The following is a 5,930-nucleotide window of genomic DNA, read 5'->3' on the forward strand; positions in this document are numbered from 1 at the left end:
CTACCATGGGCCATATACGGGCCGTAGGATCCATGGGTCTCCTACGGGCCGTCGATAAATGGGCCTGTAATCGGTGGGCCCCGGGCCGTCGGATAAATGGGTCTACATGGGCCATAATCGGGCGTAATTGGTATCGGCCCAGCATGGTAACAGGCCGTTAATAGGCCGTAGGACAGCAGGGGCTTAATTCTGTCACAGGCATAATGGGTCGTTAATGGGCCAGAATATAGGACGGGCTGGAAACAGCGCAACGGGTTAACAGGCCAGAAACAGGCCGACTCTTGCCATGGGCCGAATTTGGCTCATTAGGGTAACAGGCCAGTAACGGGCCGACTCTTGCCATGGGCCAAATTTGTCCCATTAGTGGAACATGCCAGTAACGGGATGACTCTTGCCATGGGCCGAATTTGGCCCATTAGGGGAACAGGCCAGTAACGGGCCGGAAGTAATCGAGGGCCGAAAAGGAGCCCAAGAACGTATGGGCCGTCAATAGGCCGAAAGCTAACACAGGCTGGAAACAGCCCATGTAAATCACGGGCCATTAACGGGTATAAAGAAAATTACTGTTCATTATGGGCTAGAGTCACCGTGGGCCTTTACTTGGGCCGGTCTATTATGGCACACGAAAATCTTGTGGGCCTTTACCTGGGCCGGCCCATTACGGCCCGCGGAATCTTGTGGGCCTTTAGCTAGGCCAGCCCATTATGGTCCGCAAAATCTCGTGGGCCTTTAGCTGGGCCGGCCCATTATGGTCCGCAAAATCTTGTGGGCCTTTAGTTGGGCCGGCCCATTTAAACTTGTTGGGCCGTACCACATGTCGACGTATCATAGGCGCCTTCTGTCCAGTGAGTGGAGGACATCTGTCCCGATGATGAGCCGACACGTGTTCCCTCTAGCCAATGATGATTTTACACGTGGAAAATCCCCATTGGTTGGGGCTGTTGACGGGTTATCGGATCCAAAACCCGACCCGATAGCTTAACGGTGTTCCGTTACGGTGGATGCCACGTGTCGGTCACCCTTGACGAAAGCACTTCTGTGACACGTGATTTATCGTCATGGAAGTGGATACTTCCGTGATGATAATTTTGGTAATGTCATGGAACACTTCTACGACAGCACAGGTATGACTATCTTGATTCTGTCATAAATTTGTCATGGATGTACATGCATGACAAAAAAGTGACCTACTGTGACAAACACGTATCATCACGGAAGTGTATTTTTTTGTAGTGATATCATCTATGCATAAACCTGGCTCTGATACCACTATTGGGGAACGTAGCATGCAATTTCAAAAGATTTTCTATGCTCACGCAAGATCTATCTAGGAGATGCATAGAAACAAGAGGGGGAGAGTGTGTCCACGTACCCTCGTAGACCGAAAGCGGAAGCGTTTTACAACGCGGTTGATGTAGTCGAACTTCTGCTTGTTCCGACCGATCAAGCACCGAATGTACAGCACCTCCGAGTTCTGCACACGTTTAGCTCGATGACGTCCCTCGAACTCTTGATCCAGCAAAGTGTCAAGCGAGAGCTCCGTCAGCACGACGGCGTGGTGATGGTGATGGTGAAGTGATCCGTGCAGGGCTTCGCCTAAGCACTACGTGAATATGACCGGAGGCGTAAACTATGGAGGGGGGGCGCCGCACACGGCTAACAATGTTTTTTATTGTGTGTTCTAGGCGCCCCCTCCCCACATATATATAGGTGGGAGGGGGAGGATGACAGCCATGCGGCGCCCCAAGTAGGAGGACTCCTACTTGGGGGCCTCCTCCAATTCGGCCTCCCCTTTCCTTATCTCTGGAGGGGGGAAGGAAAGAGGGGAGAGGGGAAAGGAAGGGGGAATCCTACTCCCTCTATTTCCTTTCCTCCTCCCCTTTTCCTTTCTCCACTTAGGCCGGCACATATGGGGGCGCACCAGCCCCTTAGGGGCTGGTCTGTCCCGCCCTTGGCCCAATAAGGCTTGTATCTTTGTCGGGGGGGGGGGGTGGTGCCCGAAACCCCTTCCGATGACCCGATACGTACCCGGTACCACCGAAACACTTTCGGTGTCCGAATACTATCGTACTTTATATGAATCTTTAACTCTTGACCATTTCGAGACTCCTCGTCATGTCCGTGATCTCATCCGGGACTCCGAACAACATTCGGTCACCAAATCACATAACTCATATAATACAAAATCGTCATTGAACGTTAAGCGTGTGGGCCCTACGGGTTCGAGAACTATGTAGACATGATCGAGACACCTCTCCGGTCAATAATCAACAACGGAACCTGGATGCTCATATTGGTTCCCACATATTCTACGAACATCTTTATCGGTCAAACCATAATGACAACATATGTTATTCCCTTTGTCATCGGTATGTTACTTGCCCGAGATTCGATCGTCGGTATCTTCATACCTAGTTCAATCTCGTTACCGACAGGTCTCTTTACTCGTTCCGTAATGCATCATCCCGCAACTAACTCATTAGTCACATTGCTTGCAAGGCTTATCATGATGTGCATTACCGAGAGGGCCCAGAGATACCTCTCCGATATTCGGAGTGACAAATGCTAATCTCGATCTATGCCAACCCAGTTACATTGTGACATTTGATAGCACACAAGGTATTCATCCGGTATCCGGGAGTTGCATAATCTCATAGTCAAAGGAATATGTATATGACATGAAGAAAGCAATAGCAATAAAACTGAACGATCAACATGCTAAGCTAATGGATGGGTCTTGTCCATCACATCATTCTCCTAATGATGTGATCTCTTTCATCAAATGACAACACATGTCTATGGTTAGGAAACTTAACCATCTTTGATTATCGAGCTAGTCTAGTAGAGGCTTACTAGGGACACGGTGTTTTGTCTATGTATCCACACATGTATCAAGTTTCTGGTTAATACAATTCTAGCATGAATAATAAACATTTATCATGATATAAGGAAATATAAAAATAACAACTTTATTATTGCCTCTAGGGCATATTTCCTTCAACTCCAACTCCATATATTCACTTCGGGAGAAAAAAATCAGAGAGAAGGATTCATCGCGTTTTACGATACAGAGCCGCCGTCGCCTCCTGTTCTTCATCGGGAGGGCATATCTGGAGTCCGTTCAGGGCTCCGGAGAGGGGAAATCGTCACCGTCATCATCATCAACCATCCTCCATCACCAATTTCATGATGTTCACCGCCATGCGTGAGTAACTCCATCATAGGATTGCTGGACAGTGATGGGTTGGATGAGATTTATCATGTAATCGAGTTAGTTTTGTTAGGGTTTGATCCCAGGTATCCACTATGTTCTGAGATTGATGTTGCTATGACTTTGCTATGCTTAATGCTTGTCACTAGGGCCTGATTGCCATGATTTCAGATCTGAACCTATTATTTTTTTATGAATATATTTGTGTTCTTGATCCTATCTTGCAACTTGTAGACACCTATTACAAGTTATGATCCACATACCCCAAGGTGACAACAATTGGGATTCTTTCCGGTGATTAACGTAGTTTTAGGAGTTCATGTATTCACTAAGTGCTAATGCTTTGGTCCGGTTCTCTATTGAAAGGAGGCCTTAATATCCCTTAGTTTCCATTAGGACCCCGCTGCCACGGGAGGGTAGGACAAAAGATGCCATGCAAGTTCTTTCCCATAAGCACGTATGACTATATGCGGAATACCTTCCTACATTATATTAATGAATTGGAGCTAGTTCTGTTTCACCTTGGGTTATAAATGTTGCATGATGAATGCCATCCGACATAATTATCCATCATTGATCCATTGCCTACGAGCTTTTCACATATTGATCTTTGCTACGTTACTTTGTCGTTGCCACTGTTACAATTGCTAAAAAAACTGCTATTGTTACTTTTGCTATCGTTACCGTTACTTCCATACTACTTCACTACTAAACACTTTGCTGCAGTTATTAAAGGCATGTTTGGTTCTTGGCTAACTTTGCCACAACTAAGCTTAGGCAAAGTGTGGCTGCCACAAAAAGTGTGGCTCACAAAATGGCCACCACAAGTGTGGCAAGATTTGGCAAAAAGTTAAGCCTATGACATGTGGACCAAGTGGATACAAAAGTGTGGCAAGCCACAAGTGTGGCAATAAACCAAACACACGCCTAAGCTATAGTGGCACGACTAAGGTTAGGCGTGGCAAGCTTAGGTTGCAAACCAAACAGACCCTAAGTCTTTTCAGGTGTGGTTGAATTGACAACTCAGCTGCTAATACTTGAGCATATTCTTTGGCTCTCCTTGTGTCGAATCAATAAATTTGGGTTGAATACTCTACCCTCAAAAACTGTTGCAATCCTCTATACTTGTGGGTTATCAGCGCTCTTTAGAGAGGAGTGTATGGGGTATACTATGTGTGTCGCTCAGCGGATTGTGACGGTTTTCGCCCAGTTTTCCATTAATTAACTAGGAAATTCTCTTCTACTTAATTAATGGATGAGGCAAATCTTTTGCCTCCGTTTCGATTTTTTTATCTGTGCCATAATTTGAAAAGTTGTTTGCACCAATGTTTCTTAAAAAGGGATTTGGAAATTCTAAACCATGTCAATACGAGAAAATATGAATTTTTAGCTTGTAATAATACTTTGTCCAACCGTTCTTCTACGTCCTGGTTCTGTATGTAAGCCCCATTTTACTGTTTTGTACAATTCTTTATTTATTCTTAAACCAGTTTCTCTTTTCAATCTTATTCCATTCATTATTATTGTTCACCTTTTTCTCTCTCGGTGCATCTATTTCGGTATCACCTTTCCTTACTGCTCTCTTTCGCGTCATCTGCGCTCTTCATTTCAATCATTTGACCTTGTTGTTTCTCAATTCATCTTACTTTTGTCGAATTATCTTCCTCTTCCCATTTTCAATTCATCAGTTCCTTCTTGACCTGTATCATCTCAATTTCATGCCATCCTTCTTCACATCACAAATTTATACACCCTTTATGCAATGCAATTATATTCGTACTGACATTATGCCATCTTGGACATATTACTCCTTTCATTAAGATATTTTCATTACAAATAACATAACACTTTCATTCTTCCAAGCGCAATGATTCTTGTGTCATTATATTTATAGTTACTCGTAGGCTTGTAGATCTTGTCCTCTCAAGTTATGTTCTACAAAACTTGCCTTCTATTTTTTTCAAATAACTTAAGTTTGTCTTTTAAGTTTTGTTCGTCCAAACTTGCCTTCTGTAAATACCAAGTTTTGCTATCTGAAAGTTATCACCACAGTATCGTCTTCGTCTTTCGTCGTTTGGTACTTCAATTTCTAATTTCTATTTTTTCTGGCCGCACCCTGCACGTCGTTGCTTCGAACTACGAGACATTTATTTCTGTGGTGTCAAGTCCACTTGCTCCACAATTTTTTTGAGCCAAAATGCATCAACTTTTTCGTCCCTACCGTTTTTCCCTTTTGTTCTTCCTTTTCAGCATCATCCTCTAGATCTAGTTGTTCTCACTCGTACCGAACATTGCTGCCGCCGGTCGCCGAAGTCCCCGGCTCCAACCATCGGCACCTATGACAGCTATTGTCGGTGTTCTTCTGTTTCTATCGTCACCACTCACCCTTGGTGAGAAGAAGGTGAAAGCAGCAGATGAAACAGAGGTTACTTACCATGTATCCTGCTTAATATAGTTCAAATCAAGGTTGAACGTTTCCTTTGTACTGAAACTGTTCGCAATTCTCTAGTGGGCAACCTGTTATGACCTCACAGGCTTGTGCGCCGATGAAAATTTTGTCAAGAACAATTGCTTCCCTCTCTTCCTTTCAAAAAACTGCAGAGAAAGAACGGTAAGTTTCATATAATTATTAAAATCTAAATCAATATATGCATGATTTGCTTGTAGTTCATTATAGTCTAGTAATTATGTGCTCACTTATTCACTAAACAAGTTGTGG

Source organism: Triticum aestivum, chromosome 1A (assembly GCF_018294505.1).
Source record: "Triticum aestivum cultivar Chinese Spring chromosome 1A, IWGSC CS RefSeq v2.1, whole genome shotgun sequence".
NCBI lineage: Eukaryota > Viridiplantae > Streptophyta > Magnoliopsida > Poales > Poaceae > Triticum > Triticum aestivum.